The 20563-nt window shown below is 44.4% G+C and overlaps 1 protein-coding gene across 4 annotated transcripts in view; it reads right to left on the reverse strand.

Annotated features, from left to right (window-relative positions):
* The window catches only part of LOC126292093 (uncharacterized), an 88772-nt gene extending 85331 nt beyond the window's left edge, over positions 1–3441 (reverse strand). For 3 of the 4 annotated variants that reach the window (XM_049985914.1, XM_049985913.1, XM_049985911.1), the window contains exon 1: positions 3357–3429. The gene's annotated coding sequence lies outside the window, so the exon portion shown is untranslated. Of the gene's footprint in view, positions 1–3356 lie in introns of all 4 variants that reach the window. The other variant, XM_049985912.1, reaches the window with a different exon arrangement.
* Positions 3442–20563: the final 17122 nt, after the last annotated feature.

The following is a 20563-nucleotide window of genomic DNA, read 5'->3' on the forward strand; positions in this document are numbered from 1 at the left end:
CCCTCGCTCAAAGTCCGTCAACTGCACATACGGTTCACGTCCACGCTGTCGCGGCATGCGATGGAGCTCCGTATGCCACGGCAAACTGGCTGACACTGACGGCGGCGGTGCACAAATGCTGTGCAGCTAGCGCCATTCGACGGCCAACACCGCGGTTCCTGGTGTGTCCGCTGTGCCGTGTGTGTGATCATTGCTTGTACAGCCCTCTCGCAGTGTCCGGAGCAAGTATGGTGGGTCTGACACACCGGTGTCAATGTGTTCTTTTTTCCATTTCCAGGAGTGTATTTAGCGCTGTATGCTTTCCTGGGAAACGGAATGTCTCGAGAGCTAAAGCTTTCAGGCACCAATTAGTGTTAATGAAATGACCAGTTACAGCAATGTATGCCTCATTATTGAGTGAGGTCCAAATATCGGTCGTTAAAGAAACACAAGTAGAGTCTTCCACGGCCAAGTTTACAGCCTCTTTCTGTTTATGGTAATCGTCCTCAATCATGAGGTGCAACGTTTTTCGATTTGGTATCGAGTATTGTGGGTCCAACAGTGAAACAAAATGTCGAAAACCAGTGTCCTCGACGGTTGAAAGCGGTTGAAAATCGTCTGTTATCATGGCCACTAGTGCTTCATCTAGCTGTTGTTGCCGTCTGCTTCCCTCTGTGAAGAGAAACGTAAGATTTAGAGCAGGGCTCCTGCAAGGGGGTACGTTATGCTCGACAACTAGTTCAATAAAATTACATATCGTATCGTGCAAAAGATAGGATAATGTTTGATTTTAGGGTATGTCGTATGTTATCGGAGTACGATTAAATAATCAATGTTTTTTAAGCGTGGCGGACCGCTTCAGACACTGTCCGAACTTTTGGCGGAATTCACCTTTTGTACTATACGTATCTGGATATTTTGTCTGCCTCGCACTATTTGAAGAATGAGCCTCTGTATCCAAGGACGTCGTTGTTTTATTGCTCGATAAATTGTGCAGTTTAAGATGTCTAATCATGCCCGTTGTATTTTTTGATACATTACGGAGACTTTAACGACAAATGTTGCAAGTAACGTTATCTCCATCCTCCGTAAAGTATTGCCAGCACCATGACGTTCGTTTTCGAGTGTCCATATTGATTTGAATAACAGCTTTACTCGAATGAAACCTGAGACATACTAGTTACGAGCACAGCGATCGTGTTTGTCTAGCGGCGCCATTCAATTCATAAAACAACAGCGGCGCGGCTTTTGTTGTCCCAGCCAACAGGCGCGCAGCGGCACACGCCGGCGCGCCATTTCTCGTGAGCTTCTCGAGAATTGCTTGAGAACTAGAGGCTCGAGAAATTCTCGGTGCGCTGGAGTCGCCGCGCCTCGCCATCCCATCACTGGGTGCAAGTCTTTCGATTGGACGCCACTTCGCCGGCCGGAGTGGCCGAGCGGTTCTAGGCGCCACAATCTGGAACCACGCGACAGCTACGATCGCATGTTCGAATCCTGCCTCGAGCATGGATGTGTGTGATATCCTTAGGTTAGTTAGGTTTAAGTAGTTCTAGGGGACTGATGACCACAGCAGTTAAGTCGCGTAGTGCTCAGAGCCATTTTTTGACGCCACTTCGGCGACTTGCGCGTCGATTGGGATGAAATGGTGATGATTAGGACAACACAACACCCAGTCCCTGAGCGGAGAAAATCTCCGACCCAGCCGAGATTCTAACCCGGGTACTTATGATTGACATTCTGTAGCACCGACCATTCAGCGACTGGGGGCAGACACCACCAGTGGTGTACAGATCTGAGAATGTGACATAAATTTCAACTTGATAGCAACGACCCGTTTCTAACAAGGGAACCTCCCCCATCGCACCCGCCTCAGATTTAGTTATAAGTTGGCACAGTGGTTAGGCCTTGAAAAAATGAACACAGATCAATCGAGAAAACAGGAAGAAGTTGTGTCGAACTATGAAAAAAATAAGCAAAATATACAAACTGAGTAGTCCATGCGCAAGGTAGGCAACATCAAGGATAGTGTGGGTTAAGGAGCGCCGTGGTCACGTGGTTAGCGTGTGTAGTGCCGGCACGGCAGCTCAGCATGTTCGGTCAGAGGGTTACGTACCCACTGTAATAAAAAAAAACTGAGCTAATCGATCATCAACGAACGTAATCGGATGTCTTTCGACGTCCGCCCCGAGTAGATACAACGAACAAACACGAACAAAATGAGACTTTAAAAAAAAAGTAGCTGCGGAACGAGAGGTCCTTGGTTCAAGTCTTCTATTGAGTGAAAAGATTGCTTTCTTTATTTTCGCAAAGTTATTATCTGTCCGTTCGTTCATTGACGTCTCTGTTCACTGTAATAAGTTCAGTGGCTGTGTTTTGCGACCGCACCGCAAAACCGTGCGATTAGTAGACGAAAGGACGTGCCTCTCCAATGGGAACCGAAAACATTTGATCCCAAGATCATAGGTCAACCGATTCCTCCACAGGGAAACACGTCTGATATATTCTATACGACACTGGTGACGGCATGTGCGTCACATGACAGGAATATGGTGTCGACCCACCTAACTTGTACACTTGGCGAATGGGTAAAAAGATTCTTCTACCTTGCCCGATTTAGGTTTTCTTATGGACGTAATAATCACTCCCAAAAAAGTGATGAAAACATAAGAGTTTGTCACAAAAATGCAACAAATGAATGCAGAAGTTTCACAGTCGCACAGTTTTCCCTGTGATCTGTCAAAACACATGTTTCTAACGTTTTCAAATTTTTCCCGGTGTAGACCGTCAAATCCTGCATATGTCCAAGCAAATCTGAACATATCCTGGAATTTTGGAGAGCAAAGTTGACTATGTGTGAGTGCTTGATAATTGCCTGAAATTAAAAAATTAAACTTTTCACTCGAGGGAAGACTTGAACTAAGGACCTTTCGTTTCGCAGCTGCTCACGCTAACCACGGGACCATGGCGCTCCTTAGCTCACACTAACCTTGATGTTACCTATCTTGCGCATGGACTACTCAGTTTGTATATTTTGCTTACTTTTTTTCATAGGACATCACACACATCCATGCCCGAGGCAGGATTCGAACCTGCGACCGTAGCGGTCGCACGGTTCCAGACTGTAGCGCCTAGAACCGCACGGCCACTATGGCCGGCTTTTGTATAATGGAATTTTTAACTGTACCAAGACTTTGCGGAGATGTTTTCCAAAACAATAACGAAAACATAGCGAGAATCAGGCTAATGCAACACGCGAAATTACAAAATTCCCGGTACTTTTTGAAAACAATCCATGTGCAGCGCGCGCCACATTCAGACACGGTACAGTGTCTCTCGAAGTGCATAGACGTGTTAAGAAGCGCAGCGACGGCGTTTACCTGCCGGAGGGCGTGGCAGCCGCCCGCTGTTGGTGTGTAACGCCGCCCGCTACGTTCGCATAGCTCGCAGCACGCGCACTGCTTTAGTACTGCCCATCCGGGGACCTTCGGCCGCCCACAGACGATAGGCGATCCGGCGCTTATCACAGGGGCAGTCACGGCGTGGCCAAGCATCGGGAGCACCGAGGCCCACGCAGTTCCAGTGAGGCTGGGTTCAGCAGCCAGCTACCGTACGTCACATCGCGGGTCCATCTCGGACATTGTTTACATTTACAGCCATACAGGGCGTTTCTGTAAGAGCGCGCAAAAATGTAACAGTGTTACAGGTCGGGATTGATCTATGAGGTCTTGAATATCTTATTTGTAACTGTCAGTTGGTATGGAGAAATTCAAATTTGGGGGATTTCTTTACACAGGGTGTTACAAAAAGTCTAAACATTCATGGTGGTGTCTGTTTGATCTATATCGTGTCTCCCTACCACTTTCGCGCAACGACGCTCTGAGCGTGTTTTTTAGGGAATTGACTAGTTTGAACCTGGGACCTGTTGCTGGTAAGGAGACGCCAGACCACACATGACATGTAGAATTCAGAAGAGTTCAGTGAGACTAGCGATGATATAACCAAATACTAAATGATCTCAGCGTCAGCTCCACTGCACTCCCTGTAAGAGAATCTTAATACTAACTAAATTTAGTGGAAAGGGTTCAAGGCTGGTAAAATAACGTCGAAAAAGCAGTTAAGTTTACCATTGGAAATTTTATTCTACTCACAAAACATCGTTTATAAATTGCACTATTGATAATAGGAAATGTTTTAATACAGGATGGTAAAAACCAACTGCGTTCAACAAAAATGTGAACGAATATTCCCTGAATGGGTTTCCAAGTTCTACAATCGATTGAAGGATGACCTATGCCATATCACATCTATAATCTAGGTTTAATTTAAGTTTCACAAAAGAGAAAACTATCAAAATGGTCTACAGTGACCCTCAATTATCATTAATTACTTATTTAACTTGTCGAAAATTACAGTGGCTGATGTGGCTTCTCAATAACTATATAAAAGAAAAATCATCGCGTTTCAGATCTGTTCTTCAACTGGCAAATGTGAACACCATGAGCTTAAATTGACGATCGACACTAGTATTACGCAAAAAGGGGGTGTAACAGATGAGACTTCTGCAGTTCTGAGTGAAGCCTTATGCGCTCAAAAATGCGGCATCGCGTGCGTTCATTACCTTGTCGGTGTTTAGGCAGCGTCAGGGCAGCGGCTCCGCTCACCTCGCCATCTCGGAACTAACTCTCGTCTAACTTCTCCTTACTACAATTTACCGAAGTTAGTTTAAAAAATCTGTCTGGCTATGTTTTCATCTGACCAATCAGGGTCTCGATGTTAACCTTAAGCTCCCCCTACAATAATTCTGTCTATCCAATGAGAAACGTTATACTTTTAGTGGTGGGGCAATGTTTTTAAAGTTTGCAACGTAACAGAGACGCTAAAAAGTCTCACGCTAAAACCTGCAGCTGGTGTGGTCCTTTTAGCGTTATCGTAAGATCTACACTGTTCTTCTGGAGGGCTCTATCTTTTAACATGGGCTGCGGGGTGGTCCTTGACGTACCTGAGACGCGAAAAAGTCTCACGCTAAAACGTGCGGGTGGTGAGCCTAGTGGTTAGCTGGCGACGTGGGTGTCCAGTCCGTCTCTTATCGTAGGGCCTTCTAGCTTAACACGGTTCTGCTCTCGGCGTCTGTTCTCGTTTCTCCCTTCGGAACTGCGTCGGTCTCTCGGTGGGAAGGTACGACATGCATTTAGGTATTCTTGTGTTAGTCTGTGGTATTCCATTTGCTCACTCGTTACTCGTATTACTTTGGTTAATTTAATGTCACGATTTATTCGGAGCTATGTGACATACTACTGGATTTGCTTATCATGCCAGGGTTTTCATGGAAGGTGTTGGATTTGCCTGACACCTTACAAAAGGTACGGCCAAACTTTCAGGAAACGTTCCTCACACACAAAGAGAGAAAAGATGTTATGTGGACATGTGTCCGGAAACGCTTACTTTCCATGTTAGAGCTCATTTTATTACTTCTCTTCAAATCACATTAATCATGGAATGGAAACACACAGCAACAGAACGTACCAGCGTGACTTCAAACACTTTGTTACAGGAAATGTTCAAAATGTCATCCGTTAGCGAGGATACATGCATCCACCCTCCGTCGCATGGAATCCCTGATCCGCTGATGCAGCCCTGGAGAACGGCGTATTGAATCACAGCCGTCCACAATAAGAGCACGAAGAGTCTCTACATTTGGTACCGGGGTTGCGTAGACAAGAGCTTTCAAATGCCCCCATAAACGAAAGTCAAGAGGGTTGAGGTCAGGAGAGCGTGAAGGCCACGGAATTGGTCTGCCTCTACCAATCCATCGGTCAACGAATCTGTTGTTTAGAAGCATACGAACACTTCGACTGAAGTGTGCAGGAGCTCCATCGTGCATGAACCACATGTTGTGTCGTACTTGTAAAGGCACATGTTCTAGCAGCACGGTTAGAGTATCCCGTGATAACGTGCTCCATTGAGCGTAGGAGGACGAAACTAAAATGAGCTGTAACATGGAAATTAAGCGTTTCGGGACGCATGTCCACATAACATATTTTCTTTATTTGTGTGTGAGGAATGTTTCCTGAAAGTTTGTGCGTACCTTTTTGTAACACCCTGTATAGTTTTGCGTGATTAAGTCCCGACGCTATGCAAACCTATCATTTAGTTACGTGCGATTTGCGATCTGTTATGTGTTATGGTTCACATGGCTCTGAGCACTATGGGACTTAACAGCTGAGGTCATCAATCCCCTAGAACTTAGAACTACTTAAACCTAACTAACCTAAGGACATCACATACATCCATGCCCGAGGCAGGATTCGAACCTGCGACCGCAGCAGTCGCGCGGTTCCGAAATGAAGCGTCTAGAAACGCTCGGCCACCACGGCCGGCTGTTATGTGTTGCTTTCCGGTAATAAATCATATTTTTTCTGATTACCGTTAAAATATAACGACGATAAATTTTTGAGATCATTTGGAATAATATTTTAATAACTACGTAGATGACGTGACGTCATTCGTTTACTCCTAGGGGAAAAAAGTGTTAATTGGGCGTTTATGGACGGTCAGTGTCGAGATCAGCGATTACGATTCCAGAAATAATTGATTTGACGCAGTTCAATTGCACACAATCGTGTAGGGTGAATTATGACCTTGAAATTGATTGTAGACGTATGCAGGTCAGTTTCGTGACGGGCTAGCAAGCGTCGCGGGTGTGTCGCTGCAGCAAGACTGGTTTCGCGCTGCCGATGGTTTGCTTTAAACTCGCGAAAATACAATTTACGCGAATTCTAACTATCGCGAAAGGATATGTTATGAGCCATTGTGGAGGCCGTAAGTTTGGATAGAAAGATCATTTTCAAAATCCAATATAAATCCTGTTGATCGAAGTAGCCTAGCAACCCAAAAGCTCATACGTGGTTATCAGCAGAAACAGTGATCTATTTTTCATGCACACGTTTACACTCTATATCGAGGTGTGGATGATTTGTGGGCGCGCAATAAACATTTGAAAGCATTTGATTAAATAAAAGGAAAAATATAAAGAAGTTTATTCGTATATTTTGTTATTTCATGAACAGTGATATTTTCTTATACTGGTGTAGAGCCTTACGTATTATTAATATTGTGACAGACTGATCGTAAGTGCTCTCGTTACAAGTCGAGTTTTGGGCCTGATTAAGAGTAGCTGGTTCTTAAAGTCTCAAAGGTTAAGTGAAGATTAATATCAAACTTATATAAGGCTGCATCAAAACCCATTATCTTTACAATACATTAAGCTAGCTATTCCGGAATTAGCTGATACCGTGGCCGTGTAGTTGTATGTTCTCGACAGCAAATAGGTAAACACAAACATAAACATTTCTCATGCTCTGATATCGACGAGGGAAAGAACAGACAACGACGACTTACACGTACACGTATACAAACGGTATACGTGGCGACTTATAATACAACAACACAACAGACGTCTCGGTATAACAGGACATAGAGAATGTTCCACTGAACAATCGGAGGTAGGGAACCTGGGGTCGGAGAGGCCACCATAAGGCGATATCGAAGTTATCTTGTCAACCTCCTCGTCTAGCATTACTGTTTTCCAGTTTATTTATAACATTTGAACAGGTTTACACGTACTGTGCTGTTTATTTACATGCACTCATACATTATTTATTTCTTGCAAGGAAACAACGACGATAAGCCTGTTTACTAGGAAGTCTCGATACAGACGTTGTTTACTTTGCTTGTCCAGAAGGTGACTCTGTTGTATCGTATTCACAATGTCTCATGACGGAACATGCTATGAATGAACGATAGACCCATCACTCACTGCTGTTCAGATACACTTTGTGATCAAAAGTACCCGGACATTCCCACGCCCGGGTTCTCGGGTTCGATTCCTGGCGGGGTCAGGGATTTTCTCTGCCTCGTGATGGCTGGGTGTTGTGTGGTGTCCTTAGGTTAGTTAGGTTTAAGTAGTTCTAAGTTCTAGGGGACTGATGACCATAGATGTTGAGTCCCATAGTGCTCAGAGCCATTTGAACCATTTTTATCCGGACACTTGGCTGAAAATGACTTACAAATTCGTGGCGCCCTCAATCGATAATGCTGTAATTAAATATGGTGTTGACCTACCCATAGCCTTGATGACAGCTTCCTCTATCGCAAGCATAAGTTCAGCCAGGTGATGGAAGATTTTTTGGGGAACAGCAGCCTCTTCTTCACGGAGTGTTGCACTGAGGAGAGGTAAAGATGTCAGTCGGTGATGCCTGGCACGAAGTCGGCATTCCAAAATATCCCAAAGGTGTTCTGAATGATTCAGACCAGGACTCTGTGCACACCAGTCCATTACAGGGATATTACTGTCGTGCAACCACTCCACCACAGACCCTGCATTATGAAAAGGTGCTCGATCGTCTTGAAAGATGCAATCGCCATCCCCGAATTACTCTTCAGCAGTGGGAAGCAAGAAGATGCTTGAAACATCAATGTAGGCTGTGCTGTGATTGTGCCACGCAAAACAACTAGGGGTGCAAGCCCCCTCCATGAAAAACACGACCACACCATAACACCGCCGCCTCCGAACTTTACTGTTGACACTACACACGCTGGCATATGGCGTTCATCGGGAATTCGCCACACCCACACCTTGCCACCGGATTGCCACATAGTGTACTGTGATTCGTCACTCCACACAAGGTTTTTCCACTGTTCAATCGTCCAACCTTTACTCTCCTTACACCAAGGCAGGCGTCGTTTGGCATTTATCGGCGTGATGTGTGGCTTATGAGCAGCCGATTGACCATGAAATCCAAGTTTTCTCACTTCCAGCTTGACTGTCATAGTACTTGCAGTGGATCCTGAGGCTGTTTGGAATTCCTGTGTAATGGTCTGGATAGATGTCTGCCTATTACACATTTCGATCCTGTTCAACTGTCGGCAGTCTCTGTCAGTCAACAGACGTGGTCTCCCTGTACGCTTTTGTCCTGTACGCTTCCACTTCATTATCACATCTGAAACAGTGGACCTAGCGATGTTTAGGAGTGTGGAAATCTCAAGTACAGACGTATGACACAAGTGACACAAAATCACGTGACCACGTTCGAAGTCCATGAGTTCCACGAAGGGTCCCATTCTGCTCTCTCACGATGTCTAATGACTACTGAGGTCGCTGATATGGAGTACCCGGTCGTAGATGGCAGCACAATGCACCTAATATGAAAAACGTATGTTTACGGTGGTGTCCGAATACTTTTGATCACATGGTGTACGTACAGTGCAATACGATGGAGCAGTACCAGTACAGTCTCGCAGAACTCAGTGACATGCAGCTAGTGTATGGGAAACTACGTTGCAGTACTCTCGCTGCTGAAAGGCTGTACAAAAAACGATTTCCGAAAGAGATATCCTCCACAATAAGTGTTTGGTTCTCCCTATCGACGAATGCGGATGACTGGTTCATTGGAAAGAAGAAACGAGTGACCTGGCAATATGGGGAGCACACCAGGGATATTTGCAGGATGCGTCACAATCTTGTTCGCCAATGTCATGCTTACATTGGTGTTGATGGCCGTCAGTTTCATCTACTTTTGTTACAGTACAAACAGTACGTCATTCTGTCAATGGTGATACTTGCAGTTAGCTGTAGCTCATGTAAATAATAAAATATGCAGTTATGTCATTTTATTCCTATTATCTCCTTATCTGGTTTCTTTTACCCCAAATTGTTCAGTGCAGCATCATCTATGTCCTCTTAAATTTTGCACGGAAACACGCGGTATGCGACTGAGGAACCAAAACATTATGACCACTGCCCAGCAGATAGGCTTGACTTCAGGAAGCCATTTGATGTATAAAGTGTGTTCAAAATGAAACCGAACTTTTTAGTTAACACCTTTGTTCCTTGTCGTACAACATTTTAAGCACTGTCGCCTCAAAGTAGTCGCCTCTACTGACAATAAACCGTTCCCACCGTTTCTTCCATTTCTGGAAAGCCTCCCGGAACGCACATTGTCATGGAACGCAAGACTCGTATCGCATTGTCCTGAATCTCCTCTATTATTTGGAAATGACGTCCTTGCAACGTTTCTTTATGTTTGGGAAACAGGGAAAAGTGTGAAAACTACTGGCAGATTAAAACTGTGTGCCGGACCAAGACTCGAACTGGGGACCTTTGCCTTTCGCGGGCAAGTGCTCTACCATCTGAGCTACCCAAGCACGACTCACTCCCCGTCCTCACAGCTTTAATTCCGCCAGTACCTCGTCTCCTACCTTCCAAGTAGAGCACTTGCCCGCGAAAAGCAAAGTTCCCGAGTTCGAGTCTCGGTCCGGCACACAGTTTCAATCTGCCAGGAAGTTTCATATCAGCGCACACTCCGCTGCAGAGTGAAAATCTCATTCTGGTAATGGCAGGTTGTTGTCTACACCTGGCCGCAGCGAGCTCCCTCTGCCGGCTGGCGCGTTATTTCAAAAGTTCGCCCTTTTTTTAAATGCAAATCGTAGTCACACACTGTACTTAGAGAAAAAAATGATTTTAAATAACCGGAGTAGCCAGAGGTAGTGTGATAATACCGTCACTGTTTACAATATGTATCGTAACGGTCCTGTCACATTGCCTTGGGGTACTCCGAAGGCACTGTGAATCACGGAGATGTTCACCCCTGAAATTTCGAGGGAGCGCTTTCCCGAAAGGGTCGATGAAAATATAATTTGAAACTTTCTGTGAGATCAAAAGTGTGTGCCGGACCAGGGCTCTAACACAGGACCTTTGCCTTTCGCCGGCAGTTGTTCTACCGAATGAGCTAACCAGGCACGATTCACAACCTCTCCTCACAGCTTTACTTCCGCCAGTTCCTCATATACTGCTTTTTCGACTTCGAATCTCGGTCCTACACACAGTTTTATCTGTCAGGAAGTCTCATGTTATCATACACCAGACAGCAGAGTGAAAATTTCATTCTGGGAACATATTACTTCCTCCTACACTCATGCTCATAAATTAAGGATAATTGCAGAATATGGTATCACACAACGTGGCACGACACAAAACTGGAGCTAATAGCACAGACACATAGGGAACACACACGACACCGATCTGTAAGTCCACGGTATTGTTGATGAGTTGAGAAAACCGTCCCGAAACACATGTGCTACAAAACGCCACAGTTTTCTCAGAGCTTCTGAAGTGTCGGAGGGGTTTGTAGAAGTGCAGCGATACGTCGACGGAGAGCATCCCTGACGTGCTCGATGGGGTTTAGGCCTGGAGAACAGGCAGGCCACTCCATTCGCCTGATATCTTCTGTTTCGAGGTACTCCTCCACGATGTCAGCTCGGTGGGGCCGTGCGTTATCATCCATCAGGAGGAAGGTGGGACTCTCTGCACCCATGAAAAGGCGCATACATCTGACCTGTTACAGTTCCTCTGTCGAAGACGTGCATGGGTGTATGTGCACCAATCATAATCCCACCAATCATAACCCATCAAACCACGACCTCCATACAGGTCCTTTTCAAGGACATTAAGGGGTTGGTATCTGGTTCCTAGTTCACGCCACACGAAAACCCGGCGAGAATCACTGTTCAGCCTATACCTGGACTTGTCCTTGAACTTAACCTGCGACCAATGTTCCAGTGACCATGTACTGTGTTCTTGACACCAGGCTTTACGGGCTGTCCTGTGAGCAGGGCTCAGTGGAATGCACCTTGCAGGTCTCCAGGCGGATAAACCATGCCTGTTGTCGCCTGTAAACTGTGTGTCTGGATACAACTGTTCCAGTGGCTGCAGTAAGGTCCCGAGCAAGGCTACCTGCAATAAACCGTGGCCGTCTGCGGGCACTGAAGGTGAGATATCGGTCTTCTTGTGGTGTTGTACACTGTGGACGCCCCGTACTGTAGCACCTGGACACGTTTCCTGTCTGCTGGACTCGTTGCCATAATCTTGAGATCACACACAGAGGGCCCGTGCTATGTCCTGGGTTCTTTGAGCCATTTTCAACACACAGTCACCATTAGCATGTCTGGAAACGTCTACAGACTTACTCGCTGCACCGTACTCTGACATACACCAACATACCTCTGCGTATGTGGACTGCTGCCAACGCCACCGTGCGACGGCCGCAGGTCAAATGCACCGCATTGTCATACCCCGAGGTGATTTAAACCCGCAAACCGCCCACCAGAGCGTTGTTTCACAATGTATCAGCGTTATCCTTAATTTATGAGCTTGACTGTAGGTACATCCATCACCAGAACAAGAATCGGACAAATTAGAACTAATAAAGAGGCTTACAATCTGTCTTCCCTCGGGCCACGGACGATGGGAAAAAGGAAGGGGGGATCAAAAATGGTTCAAATGGCTCTGAGCACTATGGGACCTAACATCTGAGGTCATCAGTCCCCTAGAACTTAGAACTACTGAAACCTAACTACCCTAAGGATATCACACACATCCATGCCCGAGGCAGAATTCGAACCTGCGACCGTAGCGGTCGCGCTGTTCCAAACTGAAGCGCCTAGAGCCGCTCGGCCACATCGGCCGGCAAGGGGGAATCAGTCAGTGGTAACGGAAGTACCCTCCCCCATAGACCTGTCAGGCGACCTGCGGACCGATGACGCAGACGTAGAATGTAGTCAAGTGGCATTGCGATCACGTGACTTGCAAAGTCTGGAAGTGGCCTCATTTGCAACATAGTCGCTAATTAAACAGTGATTCGAATACAGAATTCATTTCCTCTACTGATCCCGCATGGTACACAAAACGGATTAGATCGTTCTTGCAGAAGCAAAGGGAAAAGCATGCCAAATTTAAAAGGACGCAAAATCCCCAAGATTGGCAATGTTTTACGGAAGTTCGAAATATAGCGCATGCTTCAATGCGAAATGCTTTTAATAATTTCCATAACGAAACTCTGTCTCGGAATCTGGCAGGAAACCCAAAGAGATTCTGGTCATATATAAAACACACCAGTGGCAAGACGCAATGGATACCTTCACTGCGCGATAACAACGGCGAAGTTACTGATGACAATGCCACTAAAGCAGAGTTATTAAAGACGGTTTTCCGCAACTCCTTCACCAAAGAAGACGAAGTAAATATTCCAGAATTCCAATCAGGAACAACTGCAAAGATGAGAAACATAGAAGTAAATATCCTCGATGTAGCAAAGCAGCTGAAATCACTTAATAAAGGCAAGATCGGTCCAGATCGTATACCAGTCAGGTTCCTTTCAGAGTATGCTCATACAATAGCTCCGTATTTAGAAATTATATACAACCGCTCCCTCACAGAAAGTTCCGTACCTAAAGACTGGAAAATTCCTCAAGTGACATCAATACCCAAAAAGGGAAATAGGAGTAATCCACTGAATTACAGCCCCATATCACTAACGTCGATTTGCAGTAGTGTTTTGGAACATATACTGTGTTCGAGTATTATGAATTACCTCCACGACAACCATCTATTGACGCATAGTCAGCGCCGATTCCGAAAACATCGTTCTTGTTAAACACAACTAGCTCTTTATACTCATGGAGTAATGAGTACTATCGACAGGGGATGTCAAATTGATTCCATATTTTTAGATTTCCAGAAGGCTTTCGACACCGTTCCTCACAAGCGTCTTCTAACCAAACTATGTGCTTATGCAATATCACCTTAGTTGTGCGACTGGATTCGTGATTTCCTGTCAGAAAGGTCACAGCTCGTAGAACTAGACGGAAAGTCTTCGAGTAAAACAGAAGTGATATCCGGCGTTCCCCGAGGATAATATAAATAACTGTTTTAACCAATAATATTCACTTGTATCAATCGTATAACGGCGGCTGCTAGCACGAATTATGCCGATTCTAAATCAATTGCTAAATCCAAAATCACTTGATAATTAAATCATATTACTGCAAAAAGAACATTTAGTTTAACAAAACTTACATATAATACAAAGAAAAAGTGAATTGCTCCTGATCTACCGGGTGATCAAAAAGTCAGTATAAATTTGAAAACTGAATAAATCACGGAATAATGTAGATAGAGAGGTACAAATTGACACACATGCTTGGAATGACATGAGGTTTTATTAGAACCAACAAAATACAAAAGTACAAAATATGTCCGACAGATGGCGCTTCATTTGATCGGAATAGCAATAATTAGCATAACAAAGTAAGACAAAGCAAAGATGATGTTCTTTACAGGAACTGCTCAATATGTCCACCATCATTCCTCAACAATAGCTGTAGTCGAGGAATAATGTTGTGAGCAGCACTGTAAAGCATGTCTGGAGTTATGCTGAGGCATTGGCATCGGATGTTGTCTTTCAGCATCCCTAGAGATGTCGGTCGATCACGATACACTTGAGATTTCAGGTAACCCCAATGCCAATAATCGCACGGTCTGAGGTCTGAGGACGTGGGAGGCCAAGCATGACGAAAGTGGCGGCTGAGCACACGATCATCACCAAACGACGCGCGCAAGGGATCTTTCACGAGTCTAGCAATATGGGGTGTTTCTAATAAAACCCCATGTCATTCCAAGCATGTGTATCAATTTTTACCTCTCTATGTACATTATTCCGTGGTTTATTAAATTTTCAAATTTATACTGACTTTTTGATCACTCGGTACATTAACGACATAGGGGACAATCTGACTAGCCCTCTTAGATTATTTGCAGATGATTCTGTCATTTACCGTCTTGTAAATTCATCAGATGACCAAACCGAATTGCAAAATGATTTAGATATGATATCTTTGTGGTGTGAAAAGTGGTAATAGACCCTGGATAAAGGAAAATGTCAAGTTATTCACATGAATACTAAAAGAAATCAGCTAAATTTCGATTACGCGATAAGTCACATAAATCTGAAGGCTGTAAATTCAACTAAATACTTAGGGATTACAATTACGAATAACCTTAAGTGGAACGATCACATAGTATTGGGTAGAGAAACTAAAGACTGTGATTCAATGGCAGGACACTTAGAAGGTACAACAGGTCTACCAAAGAGACTACTTGCACTACGCTTGTTGGTCCTATTCTGGAGTACTGCTGTGTGGTGTGGGATCCGCATTAGCTGGGGCTGACGGATGACATCGACAAAGTACAAAGAAGAGCAGCTCGTTTTGTATTATCGCGAAATAGAGGAGATAGTGCCACAGACATGCTACTTGAATTGCAGAGCTAGGTCTGTTTCACAAGAACGATACCTTCTGTATCTGTTTTGGCTCGTCTTCTTCGAGATAACTCGTAATGTTCGAACACAGTATACATTCCAAAATCCTGTTGCAAATCGACGTTAGCTATGTGGGTCTGTAATTCAGCGGATTATTTCTGTTTCCTTTCTTGGGCACTGGTGCGACTGACACAACTTTCCAGTCTTTTGGTACGGATCTTTGAACGACTGTATAAGACTTATAAATATGGAGCTTTGGTGTCTACATTCTCTGGGAGGAACCTGACTGCCTGCGAAGAAGTTTGAGAAAGTGGTCTAGCTACGCCTGCCTGCGTGTTCGGCTGGTCTTCCACTAGTAGGTCCGGTTGTTGCGTGCCCGTGTTTTGCCATGGACGACTGATGGCAGTGACTTGCTTTGAAGTTGCTTTCTGATGCCCGTTCTCACGCAACGAGTTGCAAAAGTATGATGTTTTAATCCCTTCGCGTACAATATCTGGTACAGCCGTCATAGGACACCCGTGTGTTGCAGTGCGGCACTGTAGACGCAACAAGCGAGCCTTGTGTAGGTCGCTGCTTTCCGTAATTGTTATGGAGTGATACCAGTAAATGGCACAAGTTGCGCGTTTCTGAAACTGAGGCACCAGATCGAGTTTACGTGCATTTAGTCCGCGTTTCGTGTGCCCAGTGAGTCACGACATGGAGTTGCGAGTCAGAAGCCACGGAGATTCGATGTTTTTTTGGAAGAAAGGGGTTTTAGTGACTCATGTAATGGTGCAGACTGTGCCACTGCAGGCGATACGTTATAAATTTATGAAAACAGCAGGGTTTTGAACGACGGAAGACCGGAAGTACAAAGCGTGGTGATGCAAAAAATTTGTGCCTATGCGACAACAAAGTGCGCTGCGGGCTGTTCAAAGGCAACTCACTGAGACTGCGATAATACGGCTAATCATTATAAAACTAGTGACATCTGCAGCAGAAGCAACGGTTCTACGGCGTCAGGGACAAAATCCTACAGAGCTTCGAGTCGTAAATGAATTGCTTACAAGGCAGTTTTTTGAGTCCGTTGAAAGAGAAACAAAGTTTTACTCACCGAAAACAGTGGCTACCGATTCCATCAGAAACAACAGAGCTGGTTTATACAATAGTTAACGAACTGAAGGCGCACTTTGCTCTCTGCATACCAAAGTAACTGACGTGAAGTCTCAGCACAGGAATTACACAGCTGACCGTTTGCAAATAACAGTTTGGTACACTGACCTAGGTTTCAAGGATATCGTCAATAATATGAAGTTTTAACAAACCGTAAAATTACATTGTGAGAAAGGAATGGTCAGAGTTTCGAGCAGATATCCTCAAGTCAAATATCAAAATTAAACACGTGCCAAAGGCTTGACCGTATTTACATAAAAACGGTACATGGTGTACTGCAAACAATTGAACTTTGTGTGAATGATTTTAATGCTATAAATCCTTAGAACAAGTATATTGATTCACGTCTCGGAAATAATCAACTGTATTTGGAAAAAGATACGCTAAAATAATACTATTCATATGAAAAATCTATTCTGAAACAATCGAACGAATGGAGTAATTTGCTGTACTTGTCCTCAAACTTAACCAATGTTGTTCAGTGAGGGTGTTAACGTTCGATGCACATGATACACTACTGCCCATTAAAATTGCTACACCAAGAAGAAATCCAGATGATAAACGGGTATTCATTGGCCAAATATATTATACTAGAACCGACATGTGATTACATTTTCACGCAATTTGGGTGCATAGATCCTGAGAAATCAGTGCCCAGAACAACCACCTCTGACCGTAATAACGGCCTTGATACGCCTGGGCATTGAGTCAAACAGAGCTTTAGCCACGGGTCGTAACACATCTCAAATGTAACGTCCACTGTTCAAACTACCGTCAATGCGAACAAGAGGTGACCGAGACGTGTAACCAATGGCACCCCATACCATCACGTCGGGTGATGCGCCAGTATGGCGATGACGAATACACGCTTCCAATGTCCGTTCACCGCGATGCCGCCAAACACGGATGCGACCACCAAGATGCTGTAAACAGAACCTGGATTCTTCCGAAAAAATGACGTTTTGTCATTCGTGCACCCAGGTTCGTCGTTGAGTACACCATAGCTGGCTCTCCTGTCTGTGATGCAGCGTAAAGGGTAACCGCAGCCATGGTCTCCGAGCTTATAGTCCATGCTGCTGCAAACGACGTCGAACTGTTCGTGCAGATGGTTGTTGCCTTGCGAACGTCCCCATCTGTTGACTCAGGGATCGAGACGTGGCTGCACGATCTGTTACAGCCATGCGGATAACATGCCTGTCATCTCGACTGCTAGTGATACGAGGCCGTTGGTTTCCAGCACGGCGCTCCGTATTACCCTCCTGAAGCCACCGATTCCATATTCTTCTAACAGTCATTGGATCTCGACCAACGCGAGCAGCAATGTCGCGATACGAAAAAATCGCAATCGCGATAGGCTACAATCTGACCTTTATCAAAGTCGGAAACGTAATGGTACGCATTTCTTCTCCTTACACGAGGTATCACAACAACGTTTCACCAGGCAACGCCGGTCAACTGCTGTTTGTGTATGAGAAATAGGTTGGAAACTTACCTCATGTAAGCGCATTGTAGGTGTCGCCACCAGCGCCAACCTTGTGTGAATACTCTGAAAAGCTAATCATTTGCATATCACAGCATCTTCTTCCTGTCGGTTAAATTTCGAGTCTGTAGCGCGTCATCTTCGTGGTGTAGCAATTTTATTGGCCAGTAGTGTACATAACTAAGTTTTCATGAATCCATCCAAATAGTAAGCGTGATGAATACATCATACTCTTATTTATTTAAAAGATTCCAAGGTGTGTCTAGAATTTCTATTTATTCATTTCTATCTTATGTGGTCGCCCTTGCGCGACGTGCTGCACACACGGACAACAGTATTCGTCTTTGGGAGGGCATACTACAAGTTGGAGTGAAGCTTCTATCACTTATTTACATTCCTGCGTCACTGATAACTTCGTGTTTAAAGATGCGACTACGTACGTGGCACTGTACGCATTTTGCAATCTACCTTCAAGTATGAATGCTTATCCACATTCTGCCTTCCGCAAGAATGTCAGCCAAGGTGAGCCACAATTGTAGTCAGTATAACTTTTTAGGAACTGCTGTCGGTACTAGCCTTTTGCTATCCTTTGTATGGTTTACTGGTTCGGAAGGTAAGTGACAGTCTGGAGTTTCCGAGAGTGCTTGATGGTCGTATTATATTCGATGTGATTTCTTTGGACCTTTATATTTATAGAAACGCTTTAAGTTATCAGACAGAGTCACGCATTGAATATGTTTTTCATCTATAAAGCGCATCATATACTGTATGTCCCAGGAGGAATGGTAAATATTCAGGGGTACGATAGGAACAATCATTCGAAGCAAAAAAATGTAGTAAACGTTGGTTCTGAAGTCCATCTCTTACGAGGGATGACCATATCTTCACCTTCGATGCTGTGAAGCAAATCTCCTCTACAGCAAGCTCTCTGCTTTCTGGATTTTCAGAGGTGGTAGGTAGTATGTGCCAAAACAAGTGAAAAAAAGTCCAGCAAACATGGACTTATCTCAAGAGGTTTGAGAACAGATGTGCTCCACAGTAGCAAAGACGAACAAGTGTTCATAGCTCTTAAGGTAGGCACTTTAGAGCCGATGTTTACTGGACTTTTTTCGTGTTTTGGTCAGTACTACGATCTCCCAAAAATGGGAGAGAGCTTGCAGTGAGAGAGCTTGCAGTGAAGAGATTTGTTTCACGGTATCGAAGATAAAAAAAGTGACCATCGCTCTTAAGATATGGATTTTAGACTCCACGTTTATTACAGTTTTTTGCTTCGAAAGATCGTTGTTGTCATAGCCCCTAATACGCTCAATTCCTCCTGGGACGCCATGTATGCCTTCTACATGTTCTGCCAATCAGATTATGAAATCGCTAGAACTGACTGTGATCATAAAATTCAGTTAAGTATCAATTTATACCCACAATTATTTTTGTTGCGCAAAGTAAGCCCTAATTACTCTTGAATGTGCTTTCGAAATACGGCCAGGTCGCGTTACAAATTACGAGGGTCGTTCAATAAGTTATGCCCCACATTTTTTTTCTCAGAACATATTTATTGGTAAGAGTCAGAATTTAGTGACAATATACATCAACATGTCTTCTTGTTCATATCCTATTTTTCTGCGTAGTCTCCATCACGATCCACGGCCGTACGCCAACATTGTGGAAGAGCATGTATTCCCTGCTGGTAAAAGCTCTTCTCCTGTAAACGTAGCCACGTTTTCAATGCATGGCAAACTCTCGTCATCTTCAAAGTTTGTTCCCCGTTGAGAAACTTTAAGCTCCAACAATTCAGATGAAATGGCCTTTGTTTGAATCTTGTGGTCCGCTGTGAGCATTCATGGAACCCATCGTGAGCACCTCTTCGAATATCCGAGAGCCTCGATCAATGCAGACGCACTTCCAATGCTGATCGACAACTGTAGAGCCAACTGTCGAGTTGTGATGCGCCGGTCGGCACGAATAATGGCATCCACACGATTCAGTATGTTTGGAGCAGTGGTTGTGAAAGGACGTCCGGAGCGTGGCTCATCATGGAGCTCTGTTTCTGCATTTCCTGAGGCTGTAACTGTGTATAATGTATAGCTAAAATAGTCCAGTTACGATTTGAATTACCAAGCGTAACCCTAGCAGGGAGCCAAAAGTTCATCAAAATGAAATATTTGTTGGTGCAGGTAAATCAACTAAGGAGTTGTTAATAATTTTAATTAAAGGATGACTGCCCAAATGCACTGCTATCAACTGCAGCATAGCCATACACTGCACACAAACATTTATGGACGTTCACCACGGTTTCTTTTCCTGCGCACAAGAATTCAATACCTTGAGTCGTATGAAGACGCCACTTTGACCTTGTACTACGGCTCAGTCATCAGCCAGAACGGTTGGAAGATTCACCGGTGCACGAAATAAACATCAAATGTGAAGCACCAATACGGACTTTTTGTCAATGTATGTTAATGGCTTTTTAAAAACTGTGGGGCATTACTTATTAAACGACCTACGTACTACTTGCCGAAAGGGTCAATTATTCAGGCTATTTTTCTGAAGACGTACTTTCATGTACGCCGGGCAATACACAAAAGTCGGTACCCCTTCTCATCAGGCATATGAACGCTGCAGTATCGGTTCTGGAAGTGCGGGATGGGTGTCTTTTTTTTGCCGTAACAGTACTGCACAGTAATTGAAAGCTTTGTTTTTTTTTAAAAAAAAAAAAAGAAGCTGTGTCCAAATATAGCAGAATCTTAACAATAATACAGAATTTCTCATAGCATCCTTGGTGATATAATTAGGATATCGTCAC

Source organism: Schistocerca gregaria, chromosome 9 (assembly GCF_023897955.1).
Source record: "Schistocerca gregaria isolate iqSchGreg1 chromosome 9, iqSchGreg1.2, whole genome shotgun sequence".
NCBI classification, from domain to species: domain Eukaryota; kingdom Metazoa; phylum Arthropoda; class Insecta; order Orthoptera; family Acrididae; genus Schistocerca; species Schistocerca gregaria.